The sequence below is a fragment of the Garra rufa genome, chromosome 10 (genome assembly GCF_049309525.1).
Source record: "Garra rufa chromosome 10, GarRuf1.0, whole genome shotgun sequence".
In the NCBI taxonomy this organism is placed as follows: Eukaryota; Metazoa; Chordata; class Actinopteri; order Cypriniformes; family Cyprinidae; genus Garra; species Garra rufa.
In genome coordinates, this window is record NC_133370.1 from 18,412,936 (window position 1) to 18,433,249 (window position 20,314).

Below are 20,314 nucleotides of genomic sequence, written 5' to 3' on the forward strand. Positions count from 1 at the left end.
CATCCTAATAAAACGAGGCAGATTCCAGGCTGTGTAAAGGAGCAAATGTTTTTCTGAAACCTTAGTCCGGCACCTGTAAAACGGAGCATCCTTCGCATGAGGCATTAAACTGGCCTCCTGACTTTCTGTGGTCATTAATTCCCTACCTTAATGATGAATTTGACCTCATTTATGGAGGTGGTAGCACATTCCGCTGGCCTGATTGAACCTGTCAGGATGCGCTACCCCTCTATCAGAGCAGCTTCATTCAACTGAAACAGAACAAGTTCAACTGTTGCTTGCAGTGGTCAGATTCTGGTTACTCTCTAAAGCTAAGCAGGCCTGAGCCTGGTTTGTACATGGATGGGGGGTACTTTGTGGAAAACTAGCTTCTTGCAGGAGATAGTTTTAGTCCAGCCAGCAGGGGTTGCTCATTCCCTGATATGTACTTTAGGTTCCAAAAGTCCAAACATACAAAAGTGACTTCTGCAGTGTAAGGCTTTTGATGAAGCATTAAATCGCCCCATGTAAAAATGAGTGTCCTTCGGATGAGGCATTAAACAGGCCTCCTGACTTTCTGTGGTCATTAATTCCCTACCTTAATGATGAATTTGACCACATTTATGGAGGTGGTAGCGCAATCTGCCGGCCTTATAGAGCCTGGCAGGTTGCGCTACCTTTGTGAAAAACTAGTCCCACCAGCAGGGGGTGCTCTTTCCCTGACATGTACCTATGGGATCAAACGTCCTAATACAACGAGGCAGATTCCAGGCTGTGTAAAGGAGCAAAAGTTTTTCTGAAACCTTAGTCCGGCACCTGTAAAACGGAGCATTCTTCGCATGAGGCATTAAACTGGCCTCCTGACTTTCTGTGGTCATTAATTCCCTACCTTAATGATGAATTTGACCTCATTTATGGAGGTGGTAGCACATTCCGCTGGCCTGATTGAACCTGTCAGGATGCGCTACCCCTCTATCAGAGCAGCTTCATTCAACCGAAATAGAACAAGTTCAACTGTTGCTTGCAGTAGTCAGATTCTGGTTAATCCCTAAAGCTAAGCAGGCCCGAGCCTGGTCTGTAAATGGATGGGGGACACTTTGTGGAAAACTAGTTTCCTGTGGGAGATAGTTTTAGTCCAGCCAGCAGGGGTTGCTCATTCCCTGATATGTATTTTAGGTTCCAAAAGTCCAAACATATAAAAATGACTTCTGCAGTGTAAGGCTTTTGATGAAGCATTAAATCGCCCCATGTAAAAATGAGTGTCCTTCGGATGAGGCATTAAACAGGCCTCCTGACTTTCTGTGGTCATTAATTCCCTACCTTAATGATGAATTTGACCTTATTTATGGAGGTGGTAGCGCAATCTGCCGGATTTATAGAGACTGGCAGGTTGCGCTACCTTTGTGAAAAACTAGTCCCACCAGCAGGGGGTGCTCTTTCCCTGACATGTACCTATGGGATCAAACGTCCTAATACAACGGGGCAGATTCCAGGCTGTGGAAAGGAGCAAATGTTTTTATGAAACCTTAATCCGGCCCCAGTAAAAAGGAGTGTCCTTCGCAAGAGGCATTAAAATGGCCTCCTGACTTTCTGTGGTCATTAATTCCCTACCTTAATGATGAATCTGACCTCATTTATGGAGGTGGTAGTGCATTCCGCCGGCCTTATAGAGCTTGGCAGGTTGCGCTTCCTTTGTGAAAAACTAGACTGGCCAGCAGGGGGGGCTCTTTCCCTGACATGTACCTATGGGATCAAACGTCCTAATACAACGAGGCAGATTCCAGGCTGTGGAAAGGAGCAAATGTTTTTCTGAAACCTTAAACCGGCCCCAGTAAAAAGGAGTGTCCTTCGCAAGAGGCATTAAACTAGCCTCCTGACTTTCTGTGGTCATTAATTCCCTACCTTAATGATAAATTTGACTTCATTTATGGAGGTGGTAGCACATTCCGCTTGCCTGATTGAACCTGTCAGGATACGCTACCCCTCTATCAGAGCAGCTTCATTCAACCACAAACTTAAAAGTTCAACTGTTATTTGCAGAAATCAGATTATAGTTAATCTCCAAAGCTAAACAGGGCCAAGCCTGTTCTGTACATGGATGGGAGACCCTTTGTGGAAAACTAGCTTCCTGTGGGAGATAGTTTTAGTCCAGCCAGCAGGGGTTGCTCATTTCCTGATATGTACTGTAGGTTCCAAAAGTCCAAATATACAAAAATGACTTCTGCAGTGTAAGGCTTTTGATGAAGCATTAAATCGCCCCATGTAAAAATGAGTGTCCTTCGGATGAGGCATTAAACAGGCCTCCTGACTTTCTGTGGTCATTAATTCCCTACCTTAATGATGAATTTGACCTCATTTATGGAGGTGGTAGCGCAATCTGCCGGCCTTACAGAGCCTGGCAGGTTGCGCTACCTTTGTGAAAAACTAGTCCCACCAGCAGGGGGTGCTCTTTCCCTGACATGTACCTATGGGATCAAACGTCCTAATACAACGAGGCAGATTCCAGGCTGTGTAAAGGAGCAAATGTTTTTCTGAAACCTTAGTCCGGCACCTGTAAAACGGAGCATCCTTCGCATGAGGCATTAAACTGGCCTCCTGACTTTCTGTGGTCATTAATTCCCTACCTTAATGATGAATTTGACCTCATTTATGGAGGTGGTAGTGCATTCCGCCGGCCTTATAGAGCTTGGCAGGTTGCGCTTCCTTTGTGAAAAACTAGTCTGGCCAGCAGGGGGGGCTCTTTCCCTGAAATGTACCTATGGGATCAAACGTCATAATACAACGAGGCAGATTCCAGGCCGTGAAAAGGAGCAAATATTTTTATGAAACCTTAATCCGGCCCCAGTAAAAAGGAGTGTCCTTCGCAAGAGGCATTAAAATGGCCTCCTGACTTTCTGTGGTCATTAATTCCCTACCTTAATGATGAATTTGACCTCATTTATGGAGGTGGTAGCACATTCCGCTGGCCTGATTGAACCTGTCAGGATGTGCTACCCCTCTATCAGAGCAGCTTCATTCAAACAAAACAGAACAGGTTCAACTGTTGCTTGCAGTAGTCAGATTCTGGTTACTCTCTAAAGCTAAGCAGGCCCAAGCCTGCTCTGTGCATGGATGGGGGACAATTTGTGGAAAACTAGCTCCTTGCAGGAGATAGTTTTAGTCCAGCCAGCAGGGGTTGCTCATTCCCTGATATGTACTTTAGGTCCCAAAAGTCCAAACATACAAAAATAACTTCTGCAGTGTAAGGCTTTTGATGAAGCATTAAATCGCCCCATGTAAAAATGAGTGTCCTTCGGATGAGGCATTAAACAGGCCTCCTGACTTTCTGTGGTCATTAATTCCCTACCTTAATGATGAATTTGACCTCATTTATGGAGGTGGTAGTGCAATCTGCCGGCCTTATAAAGACTGGCAGGTTGCGCTACCTTTGTGAAAAAGTAGTCCCACCAGCAGGGGGTGCTCTTTCCCTGAAATGTACCTGTGGGATCAAACGTCCTAATACAACGAGGCAGATTCCAGGCTGTGTAAAGGAGCAAATGTTTTTCTGAAACCTTAGTCCGGCACCTGTAAAACGGTGCATCCTTCGCATGAGGCATTAAACTGGCCTCCTGACTTTCTGTGGTCATTAATTCCCTACCTTAATGATGAATTTGACCTCATTTATGGAGGTGGTAGCACATTCCGCTGGCCTGATTGAACCTGTCAGGATGCGCTACCCCTCTATCAGAGCAGCTTCATTCAACCAAAACAGAACAGGTTCAACTGTTGCTTGCAGTAGTCAGATTCTGGTTACTCTCTAAAGCTAAGCAGGCCCGAGCCTGGTATGTACATGGATGGGGGATACTTTGTGGAAAACTAGCTTCTTGCAGGAGATAGTTTTAGTCCAGCCAGCAGGGGTTGCTCATTCCCTGATATGTACTTTAGGTTCCAAAAGTCCAAACATACAAAAGTGACTTCTGCAGTGTAAGGCTTTTGATGAAGCATTAAATCGCCCCATGTAAAAATGAGTGTCCTTCGGATGAGGCATTAAACAGGCCTCCTGACTTTCTGTGGTCATTAATTCCCTACCTTAATGATGAATCTGACCTCATTTATAGAGGTGGTAGTGCATTCCGCCGGCCTTATAGAGCTTGGCAGGTTGCGCTTCCTTTGTGAAAAACTAGACTGGCCAGCAGGGGGGGCTCTTTCCCTGACATGTACCTATGGGATCAAACGTCCTAATACAACGAGGCAGATTCCAGGCTGTGTAAAGGAGCAAATGTTTTTCTGAAACCTTAGTCCGGCACCTGTAAAACGGAGCATCCTTCGGATGAGGCATTAAACAGGCCTCCTGACTTTCTGTGGTCATTAATTCCCTACCTTAATGATGAATTTGACCTCATTTATGGAGGTGGTAGCACATTCCGCTTGCCTGATTGAACCTGTCAGGATACGCTACCCCTATATCAGAGCAGCTTCATTCAACCACAAACTTAAAAGTTCAACTGTTATTTGCAGTAGTCAGATGATAGTTAATCTCCAAAGCTAAACAGGGCCAAGCCTGTTCTGTACATGGATGGGAGACCCTTTGTGGAAAACTAGCTTCCTGTGGGAGATAGCTTTAGTCCAGCCAGCAGGGGTTGCTCATTTCCTGATATGTACTTTAGGTTCCAAATATACAAAAATTACTTCTGCAGTGTAAGGCTTTTGATGAAGCGTTAAATCGCCCCATGTAAAAATGAGTGTCCTTCGGATGAGGCATTAAACAGGCCTCCTGACTTTCTGTGGTCATTAATTCCCTACCTTAATGATGAATTTGACCACATTTATGGAGGTGGTAGCGCAATCTGCCGGCCTTATAGAGACTGGCAGGTTGCGCTACCTTTGTGAAAAACTAGTCTCACCAGCAGGGGGTGCTCTTTCCCTGACATGTACCTATGGGATCAAACGTCCTAATACAACGAGGCAGATTCCAGGCTGTGTAAAGGAGCAAATGTTTTTCTGAAACCTTAGTCCAGCACCTGTAAAACGGAGCATCCTTCGCATGAGGCATTAAACTGGCCTCCTGACTTTCTGTGGTCATTAATTCCCTACCTTAATGATGAATTTGACCTCATTTATGGAGGTGGTAGCACATTCCGCTGGCCTGATTGAACCTGTCAGGATGCGCTACCCCTCTATCAGAGCAGCTTCATTCAACCGAAACAGAACAAGTTCAACTGTTGCTTGCAGTAGTCAGATTCTGGTTACTCTCTAAAGCTAAGCAGCCCCGAGCCTGGTCTGTACATGGATGAGGGACACTTTGTGGAAAACTAGCTTCCTGTGGGAGATAGTTTTAGTCCAGCCAGCAGGGGTTGCTCATTCCCTGATATGTACTTTAGGTTCCAAAAGTCCAAACATACAAAAATGACTTCTGCAGTGTAAGGCTTTTGATGAAGCATTAAATGGCCCCATGTAAAAATGAGTGTCCTTCGGATGAGGCATTAAACAGGCCTCCTGACTTTCTGTGGTCATTAATTCCCTACCTTAATGATGAATTTGACCTTATTTATGGAGGTGGTAGCGCAATCTGCCGGACTTATAGAGACTGGCAGGTTGCGCTACCTTTGTGAAAAACTAGTCCCACCAGCAGGGGGTGCTCTTTCCCTGACATGTACCTATGGGATCAAACGTCATAATACAACGGGGCAGATTCCAGGCTGTGGAAAGGAGCAAATGTTTTTATGAAACCTTAATCCGGCCCCAGTAAAAAGGAGTGTCCTTCGCAAGAGGCATTAAAATGGCCTCCTGACTTTCTGTGGTCATTAATTCCCTACCTTAATGATGAATTTGACCTCATTTATGGAGGTGGTAGCACATTCCGCTGGCCTGATTGAACCTGTCAGGATGCGCTACCCCTCTATCAGAGCAGCTTCATTCAACCGAAACAGAACAGGTTCAACTGTTGCTTGCAGTAGTCAGATTCTGGTTACTGTCTAAAGCTAAGCAGGCCCGAGCCTGCTCTGTGCATGGATGCGGGACACTTTGTGGAAAACTAGCTTCCTGCGGGAGATAGTTTTAGTCCAGTCAGCAGGGGTTGCTCATTCCCTGATATGTACTTTAGGTTCCAAGAGTCCAAATTTACAAAAATGACTTCTGCAGTGTAAGGCTTTTGATGAAGCATTAAATCGCCCCATGTAAAAATGAGTGTCCTTCGGATGAGGCATTAAACAGGCCTCCTGACTTTCTGTGGTCATTAATTCCCTACCTTAATGATGAATTTGACCTCATTCATGGAGGTGGTAGTGCATTCCGCCGGCCTTATAGAGCTTGGCAGGTTGCGCTTCCTTTGTGAAAAACTAGTCTGGCCAGCAGGGGGGGCTCTTTCCCTGACATGTACCTATGGGATCAAACGTCATAATTTAATGAGGCAGATTCCAGGCCGTGAAAAGGAGCAAATGTTTTTATGAAACCTTAACCGGCCCCAGTAAAAAGGAGTGTCCTTCGGATGAGGCATTAAACAGGCCTCCTGACTTTCTGTGGTCATTAATTCCCTACCTTAATGATGAATTTGACATCATTTATGGAGGTGGTAGCGCAATCTGCCGGCCTTATAGAGCCTGGCAGGTTGCGCTACCTTTGTGAAAAACTAGTCCCACCAGCAGGGGGTGCTCTTTCCCTGACATTTACCTATGGGATCAAACATCCTAATACAACAAGGCAGATTCCAGGCTGTGTAAAGGAGCAAATGTTTTTCTGAAACCTTAGTCCGGCACCTGTAAAACGGAGCATCCTTCGCATGAGGCATTAAACTGGCCTCCTGACCTTCTGTGGTCATTAATTCCCTACCTTAATGATGAATCTGACCTCATTTATGGAGGTGGTAGTGCATTCCACGGGCCTTATAGAGCTTGGCAGGTTGCGCTTCCTTTGTGAAAAACTAGACTGGCCAGCAGGGGGGGCTCTTTCCCTGACATGTACCTATGGGATCAAACATCCTAATAAAACGAGGCAGATTCCAGGCTGTGTAAAGGAGCAAATGTTTTTCTGAAACCTTAGTCCGGCACCTGTAAAACGGAGCATCCTTCGCATGAGGCATTAAACTGGCCTCCTGACTTTCTGTGGTCATTAATTCCCTACCTTAATGATGAATTTGACCTCATTTATGGAGGTGGTAGCACATTCCGCTGGCCTGATTGAACCTGTCAGGATGCGCTACCCCTCTATCAGAGCAGCTTCATTCAACTGAAACAGAACAAGTTCAACTGTTGCTTGCAGTGGTCAGATTCTGGTTACTCTCTAAAGCTAAGCAGGCCTGAGCCTGGTTTGTACATGGATGGGGGGTACTTTGTGGAAAACTAGCTTCTTGCAGGAGATAGTTTTAGTCCAGCCAGCAGGGGTTGCTCATTCCCTGATATGTACTTTAGGTTCCAAAAGTCCAAACATACAAAAGTGACTTCTGCAGTGTAAGGCTTTTGATGAAGCATTAAATCGCCCCATGTAAAAATGAGTGTCCTTCGGATGAGGCATTAAACAGGCCTCCTGACTTTCTGTGGTCATTAATTCCCTACCTTAATGATAAATTTGACTTCATTTATGGAGGTGGTAGCACATTCCGCTTGCCTGATTGAACCTGTCAGGATACGCTACCCCTCTATCAGAGCAGCTTCATTCAACCACAAACTTAAAAGTTCAACTGTTATTTGCAGAAATCAGATTATAGTTAATCTCCAAAGCTAAACAGGGCCAAGCCTGTTCTGTACATGGATGGGAGACCCTTTGTGGAAAACTAGCTTCCTGTGTGAGATAGTTTTAGTCCAGCCAGCAGGGGTTGCTCATTTCCTGATATGTACTGTAGGTTCCAAAAGTCCAAATATACAAAAATGACTTCTGCAGTGTAAGGCTTTTGATGAAGCATTAAATCGCCCCATGTAAAAATGAGTGTCCTTCGGATGAGGCATTAAACAGGCCTCCTGACTTTCTGTGGTCATTAATTCCCTACCTTAATGATGAATTTGACCTCATTTATGGAGGTGGTAGCGCAATCTGCCGGCCTTACAGAGCCTGGCAGGTTGCGCTACCTTTGTGAAAAACTAGTCCCACCAGCAGGGGGTGCTCTTTCCCTGACATGTACCTATGGGATCAAACGTCCTAATACAACGAGGCAGATTCCAGGCTGTGTAAAGGAGCAAATGTTTTTCTGAAACCTTAGTCCGGCACCTGTAAAACGGAGCATCCTTCGCATGAGGCATTAAACTGGCCTCCTGACTTTCTGTGGTCATTAATTCCCTACCTTAATGATGAATTTGACCTCATTTATGGAGGTGGTAGTGCAATCTGCCGGCCTTATAGAGACTGGCAGGTTGCGCTACCTTTGTGAAAAAGTAGTCCCACCAGCAGGGGGTGCTCTTTCCCTGAAATGTACCTGTGGGATCAAACGTCCTAATACAACGAGGCAGATTCCAGGCTGTGTAAAGGAGCAAATGTTTTTCTGAAACCTTAGTCCGGCACCTGTAAAACGGAGCATCCTTCGCATGAGGCATTAAACTGGCCTCCTGACTTTCTGTGGTCATTAATTCCCTGCCTTAATGATGAATTTGACCTCATTTATGGAGGTGGTAGTGCAATCTGCCGGCCTTATAGAGACTGGCAGGTTGCGCTACCTTTGTGAAAAAGTAGTCCCACCAGCAGGGGGTGCTCTTTCCCTGAAATGTACCTGTGGGATCAAACGTCCTAATACAACGAGGCAGATTCCAGGCTGTGTAAAGGAGCAAATGTTTTTCTGAAACCTTAGTCCGGCACCTGTAAAACGGAGCATCCTTCGCATGAGGCATTAAACTGGCCTCCTGACTTTCTGTGGTCATTAATTCCCTACCTTAATGATGAATTTGACCTCATTTATGGAGGTGGTAGCACATTCCGCTGGCCTGATTGAACCTGTCAGGATGCGCTACCCCTCTATCAGAGCAGCTTCATTCAACCAAAACTGAACAAGTTCAACTGTTGCTTGCAGTAGTCAGATTCTGGTTACTCTCTAAAGCTAAGCAGCCCCGAGCCTGGTCTGTACATGGATGGGGGACACTTTGTGGAAAACTAGCTTCCTGTGGGAGATAGTTTTAGTCCAGCCAGCAGGGGTTGCTCATTCCCTGATATGTACTTTAGGTTCCAAAAGTCCAAACATACAAAAATGACTTCTGCAGTGTAAGGCTTTTGATGAAGCATTAAATGGCCCCATGTAAAAATGAGTGTCCTTCGGATGAGGCATTAAACAGGCCTCCTGACTTTCTGTGGTCATTAATTCCCTACCTTAATGATGAATTTGACCTTATTTATGGAGGTGGTAGCGCAATCTGCCGGACTTATAGAGACTGGCAGGTTGCGCTACCTTTGTGAAAAACTAGTCCCACCAGCAGGGGGTGCTCTTTCCCTGACATGTACCTATGGGATCAAACGTCATAATACAACGGGGCAGATTCCAGGCTGTGGAAAGGAGCAAATGTTTTTATGAAACCTTAATCCGGCCCCAGTAAAAAGGAGTGTCCTTCGCAAGAGGCATTAAAATGGCCTCCTGACTTTCTGTGGTCATTAATTCCCTACCTTAATGATGAATTTGACCTCATTTATGGAGGTGACTTCATTAATTCCCTACCTTAATGATGAATTTGACCTCATTTATGGAGGTGGTAGCGCAATCTGCCGGCCTTATAGAGACTGGCAGGTTGCGCTACCTTTGTGAAAAACTAGTCCCACCAGCAGGGGGTGCTCTTTCCCTGACATGTACCTATGGGATCAAACGTCCTAATACAACGAGGCAGATTCCAGGCTTTGTAAAGGAGCAAATGTTTTTCTGAAACCTTAGTCCAGCACCTGTAAAACGGAGCATCCTTCGCATGAGGCATTAAACTGGCCTCCTGACTTTCTGTGGTCATTAATTCCCTACCTTAATGATGAATTTGACCTCATTTATGGAGGTGGTAGCACATTCCGCTGGCCTGATTGAACCTGTCAGGATGCGCTACCCCTCTATCAGAGCAGCTTCATTCAACCGAAACTTAACAAGTTCAACTGTTGCTTGCAGTAGTCAGATTCTGGTTACTCTCTAAAGCTAAGCAGCCCCGAGCCTGGTCTGTACATGGATGGGGGACACTTTGTGGAAAACTAGCTTCCTGTGGGAGATAGTTTTAGTCCAGCCAGCAGGGGTTGCTCATTCCCTGATATGTACTTTAGGTTCCAAAAGTCCAAACATACAAAAATGACTTCTGCAGTGTAAGGCTTTTGATGAAGCATTAAATGGCCCCATGTAAAAATGAGTGTCCTTCGGATGAGGCATTAAACAGGCCTCCTGACTTTCTGTGGTCATTAATTCCCTACCTTAATGATGAATTTGACCTTATTTATGGAGGTGGTAGCGCAATCTGCCGGACTTATAGAGACTGGCAGGTTGCGCTACCTTTGTGAAAAACTAGTCCCACCAGCAGGGGGTGCTCTTTCCCTGACATGTACCTATGGGATCAAACGTCATAATACAACGGGGCAGATTCCAGGCTGTGGAAAGGAGCAAATGTTTTTATGAAACCTTAATCCGGCCCCAGTAAAAAGGAGTGTCCTTCGCAAGAGGCATTAAAATGGCCTCCTGACTTTCTGTGGTCATTAATTCCCTACCTTAATGATGAATTTGACCTCATTTATGGAGGTGGTAGCACATTCCGCTGGCCTGATTGAACCTGTCAGGATGCGCTACCCCTCTATCAGAGCAGCTTCATTCAACCGAAACAGAATAGGTTCAACTGTTGCTTGCAGTAGTCAGATTCTGGTTACTGTCTAAAGCTAAGCAGGCCCGAGCCTGCTCTGTGCATGGATGCGGGACACTTTGTGGAAAACTAGCTTCCTGCGGGAGATACTTTTAGTCCAGTCAGCAGGGGTTGCTCATTCCCTGATATGTACTTTAGGTTCCAAGAGTCCAAATATACAAAAATGACTTCTGCAGTGTAAGGCTTTTGATGAAGCATTAAATCGCCCCATGTAAAAATGAGTGTCCTTCGGATGAGGCATTAAACAGGCCTCCTGACTTTCTGTGGTCATTAATTCCCTACCTTAATGATGAATTTGACCTCATTCATGGAGGTGGTAGCGCAATCTGCCGGCCTTATAGAGCCTGGCAGGTTGCGCTACCTTTGTGAAAAACTAGTCCCACCAGCAGGGGGTGCTCTTTCCCTGACATTTACCTATGGGATCAAACATCCTAATACAACGAGGCAGATTCCAGGCTGTGTAAAGGAGCAAATGTTTTTCTGAAAACTTAGTCCGGCACCTGTAAAACGGAGCATCCTTCGCATGAGGCATTAAACTGGCCTCCTGACTTTCTGTGGTCATTAATTCTCTACCTTAATGATGAATTTGACCTCATTTATGGAGGTGGTAGCACATTCCGCTGGCCTGATTGAACCTGTCAGGATGCGCTACCCCTCTATCAGAGCAGCTTCATTCAACTGAAACAGAACAAGTTCAACTGTTGCTTGCAGTGGTCAGATTCTGGTTACTCTCTAAAGCTAAGCAGGCCTGAGCCTGGTTTGTACATGGATGGGGGATACTTTGTGGAAAACTAGCTTCTTGCAGGAGATAGTTTTAGTCCAGCCAGCAGGGGTTGCTCATTCCCTGATATGTACTTTAGGTTCCAAAAGTCCAAACATACAAAAGTGACTTCTGCAGTGTAAGGCTTTTGATGAAGCATTAAATCGCCCCATGTAAAAATGAGTGTCCTTCGGATGAGGCCTTAAACAGGCCTCCTGACTTTCTGTGGTCATTAATTCCCTACCTTAATGATGAATCTGACCTCATTTATGGAGGTGGTAGTGCATTCCGCGGGCCTTATAGAGCTTGGCAGCTTGCGCTTCCTTTGTGAAAAACTAGACTGGCCAGCAGGGGGGGCTCTTTCCCTGACATGTACCTATGGGATCAAACGTCCTAATACAACGAGGCAGATTCCAGGCTGTGGAAAGGAGCAAATGTTTTTCTGAAACCTTAATCCGGCCCCAGTAAAAAGGAGTGTCCTTCGCATGAGGCATTAAACTAGCCTCCTGACTTTCTGTGGTCATTAATTCCCTACCTTAATGATAAATTTGACCTCATTTATGGAGGTGGTAGCACATTCCGCTTGCCTGATTGAACTTGTCAGGATACGCTACCCCTCTATCAGAGCAGCTTCATTCAACCACAAACTTAAAAGTTCAACTGTTATTTGCAGTAGTCAGATGATAGTTAATCTCCAAAGCTAAACAGGGCCAAGCCTGTTCTGTACATGGATGGGAGACCCTTTGTGGAAAACTAGCTTCCTGTGGGAGATAGTTTCTAGTTCAGCCAGCAGGGGTTGCTCATTTCCTGATATGTACTTTAGGTTCCAAAAGTCCAAATATACAAAAATGACTTCTGCAGTGTAAGGCTTTTGATGAAGCATTAAATCGCCCCATGTAAAAATGAGTGTCCTTCGGATGAGGCATTAAACAGGCCTCCTGACTTTCTGTGGTCATTAATTCCCTACCTTAATGATGAATTTGACCACATTTATGGAGGTGGTAGCGCAATCTGCCGGCCTTATAGAGCCTGGCAGGTTGCGCTACCTTTGTGAAAAACTAGTCCCACCAGCAGGGGGTGCTCTTTCCCTGACATGTACCTATGGGATCAAACGTCCTAATACAACGAGGCAGATTCCAGGCTGTGTAAAGGAGCAAAAGTTTTTCTGAAACCTTAGTCCGGCACCTGTAAAACGGAGCATTCTTCGCATGAGGCATTAAACTGGCCTCCTGACTTTCTGTGGTCATTAATTCCCTACCTTAATGATGAATTTGACCTTATTTATGGAGGTGGTAGCGCAATCTGCCGGATTTATAGAGACTGGCAGGTTGCGCTACCTTTGTGAAAAACTAGTCCCACCAGCAGGGGGTGCTCTTTCCCTGACATGTACCTATGGGATCAAACGTCCTAATACAACGGGGCAGATTCCAGGCTGTGGAAAGGAGCAAATGTTTTTATGAAACCTTAATCCGGCCCCAGTAAAAAGGAGTGTCCTTCGCAAGAGGCATTAAAATGGCCTCCTGACTTTCTGTGGTCATTAATTCCCTACCTTAATGATGAATCTGACCTCATTTATGGAGGTGGTAGTGCATTCCGCCGGCCTTATAGAGCTTGGCAGGTTGCGCTTCCTTTGTGAAAAACTAGACTGGCCAGCAGGGGGGGCTCTTTCCCTGACATGTACCTATGGGATCAAACGTCCTAATACAACGAGGCAGATTCCAGGCTGTGGAAAGGAGCAAATGTTTTTCTGAAACCTTAAACCGGCCCCAGTAAAAAGGAGTGTCCTTCGCAAGAGGCATTAAACTAGCCTCCTGACTTTCTGTGGTCATTAATTCACTACCTTAATGATAAATTTGACTTCATTTATGGAGGTGGTAGCACATTCCGCTTGCCTGATTGAACCTGTCAGGATACGCTACCCCTCTATCAGAGCAGCTTCATTCAACCACAAACTTAAAAGTTCAACTGTTATTTGCAGAAATCAGATTATAGTTAATCTCCAAAGCTAAACAGGGCCAAGCCTGTTCTGTACATGGATGGGAGACCCTTTGTGGAAAACTAGCTTCCTGTGGGAGATAGTTTTAGTCCAGCCAGCAGGGGTTGCTCATTTCCTGATATGTACTGTAGGTTCCAAAAGTCCAAATATACAAAAATGACTTCTGCAGTGTAAGGCTTTTGATGAAGCATTAAATCGCCCCATGTAAAAATGAGTGTCCTTCGGATGAGGCATTAAACAGGCCTCCTGACTTTCTGTGGTCATTAATTCCCTACCTTAATGATGAATTTGACCTCATTTATGGAGGTGGTAGCGCAATCTGCCGGCCTTACAGAGCCTGGCAGGTTGCGCTTCCTTTGTGAAAAACTAGTCTGGCCAGCAGGGGGGGCTCTTTCCCTGAAATGTACCTATGGGATCAAATGTCATAATACAACGAGGCAGATTCCAGGCCGTGAAAAGGAGCAAATATTTTTATGAAACCTTAATCCGGCCCCAGTAAAAAGGAGTGTCCTTCGCAAGAGGCATTAAAATGGCCTCCTGACTTTCTGTGGTCATTAATTCCCTACCTTAATGATGAATTTGACCTCATTTATGGAGGTGGTAGCACATTCCGCTGGCCTGATTGAACCTGTCAGGATGTGCTACTCCTCTATCAGAGCAGCTTCATTCAAACAAAACAGAACAGGTTCAACTGTTGCTTGCAGTAGTCAGATTCTGGTTACTCTCTAAAGCTAAGCAGGCCCAAGCCTGCTCTGTGCATGGATGGGGGATAATTTGTGGAAAACTAGCTCCTTGCAGGAGATAGTTTTAGTCCAGCCAGCAGGGGTTGCTCATTCCCTGATATGTACTTTAGGTTCCAAAAGTCCAAACATACAAAAATAACTTCTGCAGTGTAAGGCTTTTGATGAAGCATTAAATCGCCCCATGTAAAAATGAGTGTCCTTCGGATGAGGCATTAAACAGGCCTCCTGACTTTCTGTGGTCATTAATTCCCTACCTTAATGATGAATTTGACCTCATTTATGGAGGTGGTAGTGCAATCTGCCGGCCTTATAAAGACTGGCAGGTTGCGCTACCTTTGTGAAAAAGTAGTCCCACCAGCAGGGGGTGCTCTTTCCCTGAAATGTACCTGTGGGATCAAACGTCCTAATACAACGAGGCAGATTCCAGGCTGTGTAAAGGAGCAAATGTTTTTCTGAAACCTTAGTCCGGCACCTGTAAAACGGAGCATCCTTCGCATGAGGCATTAAACTGGCCTCCTGACTTTCTGTGGTCATTAATTCCCTACCTTAATGATGAATTTGACCTCATTTATGGAGGTGGTAGCACATTCCGCTGGCCTGATTGAACCTGTCAGGATGCGCTACCCCTCTATCAGAGCAGCTTCATTCAACCAAAACAGAACAGGTTCAACTGTTGCTTGCAGTAGTCAGATTCTGGTTACTCTCTAAAGCTAAGCAGGCCCGAGCCTGGTATGTACATGGATGGGGGATACTTTGTGGAAAACTAGCTTCTTGCAGGAGATAGTTTTAGTCCAGCCAGCAGGGGTTGCTCATTCCCTGATATGTACTTTAGGTTCCAAAAGTCCAAACATACAAAAGTGACTTCTGCAGTGTAAGGCTTTTGATGAAGCATTAAATCGCCCCATGTAAAAATGAGTGTCCTTCGGATGAGGCATTAAACAGGCCTCCTGACTTTCTGTGGTCATTAATTCCCTACCTTAATGATGAATCTGACCTCATTTATGGAGGTGGTAGTGCATTCCGCCGGCCTTATAGAGCTTGGCAGGTTGCGCTTCCTTTGTGAAAAACTAGACTGGCCAGCAGGGGGGGCTCTTTCCCTGACATGTACCTATGGGATCAAACGTCCTAATACAACGAGGCAGATTCCAGGCTGTGTAAAGGAGCAAATGTTTTTCTGAAACCTTAGTCCGGCACCTGTAAAACGGAGCATCCTTCGGATGAGGCATTAAACAGGCCTCCTGACTTTCTGTGGTCATTAATTCCCTACCTTAATGATGAATTTGACCTCATTTATGGAGGTGGTAGCACATTCCGCTTGCCTGATTGAACCTGTCAGGATACGCTACCCCTATATCAGAGCAGCTTCATTCAACCACAAACTTAAAAGTTCAACTGTTATTTGCAGTAGTCAGATGATAGTTAATCTCCAAAGCTAAACAGGGCCAAGCCTGTTCTGTACATGGATGGGAGACCCTTTGTGGAAAACTAGCTTCCTGTGGGAGATAGCTTTAGTCCAGCCAGCAGGGGTTGCTCATTTCCTGATATGTACTTTAGGTTCCAAATATACAAAAATTACTTCTGCAGTGTAAGGCTTTTGATGAAGCGTTAAATCGCCCCATGTAAAAATGAGTGTCCTTCGGATGAGGCATTAAACAGGCCTCCTGACTTTCTGTGGTCATTAATTCCCTACCTTAATGATGAATTTGACCACATTTATGGAGGTGGTAGCGCAATCTGCCGGCCTTATAGAGACTGGCAGGTTGCGCTACCTTTGTGAAAAACTAGTCTCACCAGCAGGGGGTGCTCTTTCCCTGACATGTACCTATGGGATCAAACGTCCTAATACAACGAGGCAGATTCCAGGCTGTGTAAAGGAGCAAATGTTTTTCTGAAACCTTAGTCCAGCACCTGTAAAACGGAGCATCCTTCGCATGAGGCATTAAACTGGCCTCCTGACTTTCTGTGGTCATTAATTCCCTACCTTAATGATGAATTTGACCTCATTTATGGAGGTGGTAGCACATTCCGCTGGCCTGATTGAACCTGTCAGGATGCGCTACCCCTCTATCAGAGCAGCTTCATTCAACCGAAACAGAACAAGTTCAACTGTTGCTTGCAGTAGTCAGATTCTGGTTACTCTCTAAAGCTAAGCAGCCCCGAGCCTGGTCTGTACATGGATGGGGGACACTTTGTGGAAAACTAGCTTCCTGTGGGAGATAGTTTTAGTCCAGCCAGCAGGGGTTGCTCATTCCCTGATATGTACTTTAGGTTCCAAAAGTCCAAACATACAAAAATGACTTCTGCAGTGTAAGGCTTTTGATGAAGCATTAAATGGCCCCATGTAAAAATGAGTGTCCTTCGGATGAGGCATTAAACAGGCCTCCTGACTTTCTGTGGTCATTAATTCCCTACCTTAATGATGAATTTGACCTTATTTATGGAGGTGGTAGCGCAATCTGCCGGACTTATAGAGACTGGCAGGTTGCGCTACCTTTGTGAAAAACTAGTCCCACCAGCAGGGGGTGCTCTTTCCCTGACATGTACCTATGGGATCAAACGTCATAATACAACGGGGCAGATTCCAGGCTGTGGAAAGGAGCAAATGTTTTTATGAAACCTTAATCCGGCCCCAGTAAAAAGGAGTGTCCTTCGCAAGAGGCATTAAAATGGCCTCCTGACTTTCTGTGGTCATTAATTCCCTACCTTAATGATGAATTTGACCTCATTTATGGAGGTGGTAGCACATTCCGCTGGCCTGATTGAACCTGTCAGGATGCGCTACCCCTCTATCAGAGCAGCTTCATTCAACCGAAACAGAACAGGTTCAACTGTTGCTTGCAGTAGTCAGATTCTGGTTACTGTCTAAAGCTAAGCAGGCCCGAGCCTGCTCTGTGCATGGATGCGGGACACTTTGTGGAAAACTAGCTTCCTGCGGGAGATAGTTTTAGTCCAGTCAGCAGGGGTTGCTCATTCCCTGATATGTACTTTAGGTTCCAAGAGTCCAAATTTACAAAAATGACTTCTGCAGTGTAAGGCTTTTGATGAAGCATTAAATCGCCCCATGTAAAAATGAGTGTCCATCGGATGAGGCATTAAACAGGCCTCCTGACTTTCTGTGGTCATTAATTCCCTACCTTAATGATGAATTTGACCTCATTCATGGAGGTGGTAGTGCATTCCGCCGGCCTTATAGAGCTTGGCAGGTTGCGCTTCCTTTGTGAAAAACTAGTCTGGCCAGCAGGGGGGGCTCTTTCCCTGACATGTACCTATGGGATCAAACGTCATAATTTAATGAGGCAGATTCCAGGCCGTGAAAAGGAGCAAATGTTTTTATGAAACCTTAACCGGCCCCAGTAAAAAGGAGTGTCCTTCGGATGAGGCATTAAACAGGCCTCCTGACTTTCTGTGGTCATTAATTCCCTACCTTAATGATGAATTTGACATCATTTATGGAGGTGGTAGCGCAATCTGCCGGCCTTATAGAGCCTGGCAGGTTGCGCTACCTTTGTGAAAAACTAGTCCCACCAGCAGGGGGTGCTCTTTCCCTGACATTTACCTATGGGATCAAACATCCTAATACAACAAGGCAGATTCCAGGCTGTGTAAAGGAGCAAATGTTTTTCTGAAACCTTAGTCCGGCACCTGTAAAACGGAGCATCCTTCGCATGAGGCATTAAACTGGCCTCCTGACTTTCTGTGGTCATTAATTCCCTACCTTAATGATGAATCTGACCTCATTTATGGAGGTGGTAGTGCATTCCACGGGCCTTATAGAGCTTGGCAGGTTGCGCTTCCTTTGTGAAAAACTAGACTGGCCAGCAGGGGGGGCTCTTTCCCTGACATGTACCTATGGGATCAAACATCCTAATACAACGAGGCAGATTCCAGGCTGTGTAAAGGAGCAAATGTTTTTCTGAAACCTTAGTCCGGCACCTGTAAAACGGAGCATCCTTCGCATGAGGCATTAAACTGGCCTCCTGACTTTCTGTGGTCATTAATTCCCTACCTTAATGATGAATTTGACCTCATTTATGGAGGTGGTAGCACATTCCGCTGGCCTGATTGAACCTGTCAGGATGCGCTACCCCTCTATCAGAGCAGCTTCATTCAACTGAAACAGAACAAGTTCAACTGTTGCTTGCAGTGGTCAGATTCTGGTTACTCTCTAAAGCTAAGCAGGCCTGAGCCTGGTTTGTACATGGATGGGGGGTACTTTGTGGAAAACTAGCTTCTTGCAGGAGATAGTTTTAGTCCAGCCAGCAGGGGTTGCTCATTCCCTGATATGTACTTTAGGTTCCAAAAGTCCAAACATACAAAAGTGACTTCTGCAGTGTAAGGCTTTTGATGAAGCATTAAATCGCCCCATGTAAAAATGAGTGTCCTTCGGATGAGGCATTAAACAGGCCTCCTGACTTTCTGTGGTCATTAATTCCCTACCTTAATGATGAATCTGACCTCATTTATGGAGGTGGTAGTGCATTCCGCGGGCCTTATAGAGCTTGGCAGGTTGCACTTCCTTTGTGAAAAACTAGACTGGCCAGCAGGGGGGGCTCTTTCCCTGACATGTACCTATGGGATCAAACGTCCTAATACAACGAGGCAGATTCCAGGCTGTGGAAAGGAGCAAATGTTTTTCTGAAACTTTAATCCGGCCCCAGTAAAAAGGAGTGTCCTTCGCAAGAGGCATTAAACTAGCCTCCTGACTTTCTGTGGTCATTAATTCCCTACCTTAATGATGAATTTGACCTCATTTATGGAGGTGGTAGCACATTCCGCTGGCCTGATTGAACCTGTCAGGATGTGCTACCCCTCTATCAGAGCAGCTTCATTCAAACAAAACAGAACAGGTTCAACTGTTGCTTGCAGTAGTCAGATTCTGGTTACTCTCTAAAGCTAAGCAGGCCCAAGCCTGCTCTGTGCATGGATGGGGGACAATTTGTGGAAAACTAGCTCCTTGCAGGAGATAGTTTTAGTCCAGCCAGCAGGGGTTGCTCATTCCCTGATATGTACTTTAGGTTCCAAAAGTCCAAACATACAAAAATAACTTCTGCAGTGTAAGGCTTTTGATGAAGCATTAAATCGCCCCATGTAAAAATGAGTGTCCTTCGGATGAGGCATTAAACAGGCCTCCTGACTTTCTGTGGTCATTAATTCCCTACCTTAATGATGAATTTGACCACATTTATGGAGGTGGTAGCGCAATCTGCCGGCCTTATAGAGACTGGCAGGTTGCGCTACCTTTGTGAAAAACTAGTCTCACCAGCAGGGGGTGCTCTTTCCCTGACATGTACCTATGGGATCAAACGTCCTAATACAACGAGGCAGATTCCAGGCTGTGTAAAGGAGCAAATGTTTTTCTGAAACCTTAGTCCAGCACCTGTAAAACGGAGCATCCTTCGCATGAGGCATTAAACTGGCCTCCTGACTTTCTGTGGTCATTAATTCCCTACCTTAATGATGAATTTGACCTCATTTATGGAGGTGGTAGCACATTCCGCTGGCCTGATTGAACCTGTCAGGATGCGCTACCCCTCTATCAGAGCAGCTTCATTCAACCGAAACAGAACAAGTTCAACTGTTGCTTGCAGTAGTCAGATTCTGGTTACTCTCTAAAGCTAAGCAGCCCCGAGCCTGGTCTGTACATGGATGGGGGACACTTTGTGGAAAACTAGCTTCCTGTGGGAGATAGTTTTAGTCCAGCCAGCAGGGGTTGCTCATTCCCTGATATGTACTTTAGGTTCCAAAAGTCCAAACATACAAAAATGACTTCTGCAGTGTAAGGCTTTTGATGAAGCATTAAATGGCCCCATGTAAAAATGAGTGTCCTTCGGATGAGGCATTAAACAGGCCTCCTGACTTTCTGTGGTCATTAATTCCCTACCTTAATGATGAATTTGACCTTATTTATGGAGGTGGTAGCGCAATCTGCCGGACTTATAGAGACTGGCAGGTTGCGCTACCTTTGTGAAAAACTAGTCCCACCAGCAGGGGGTGCTCTTTCCCTGACATGTACCTATGGGATCAAACGTCATAATACAACGGGGCAGATTCCAGGCTGTGGAAAGGA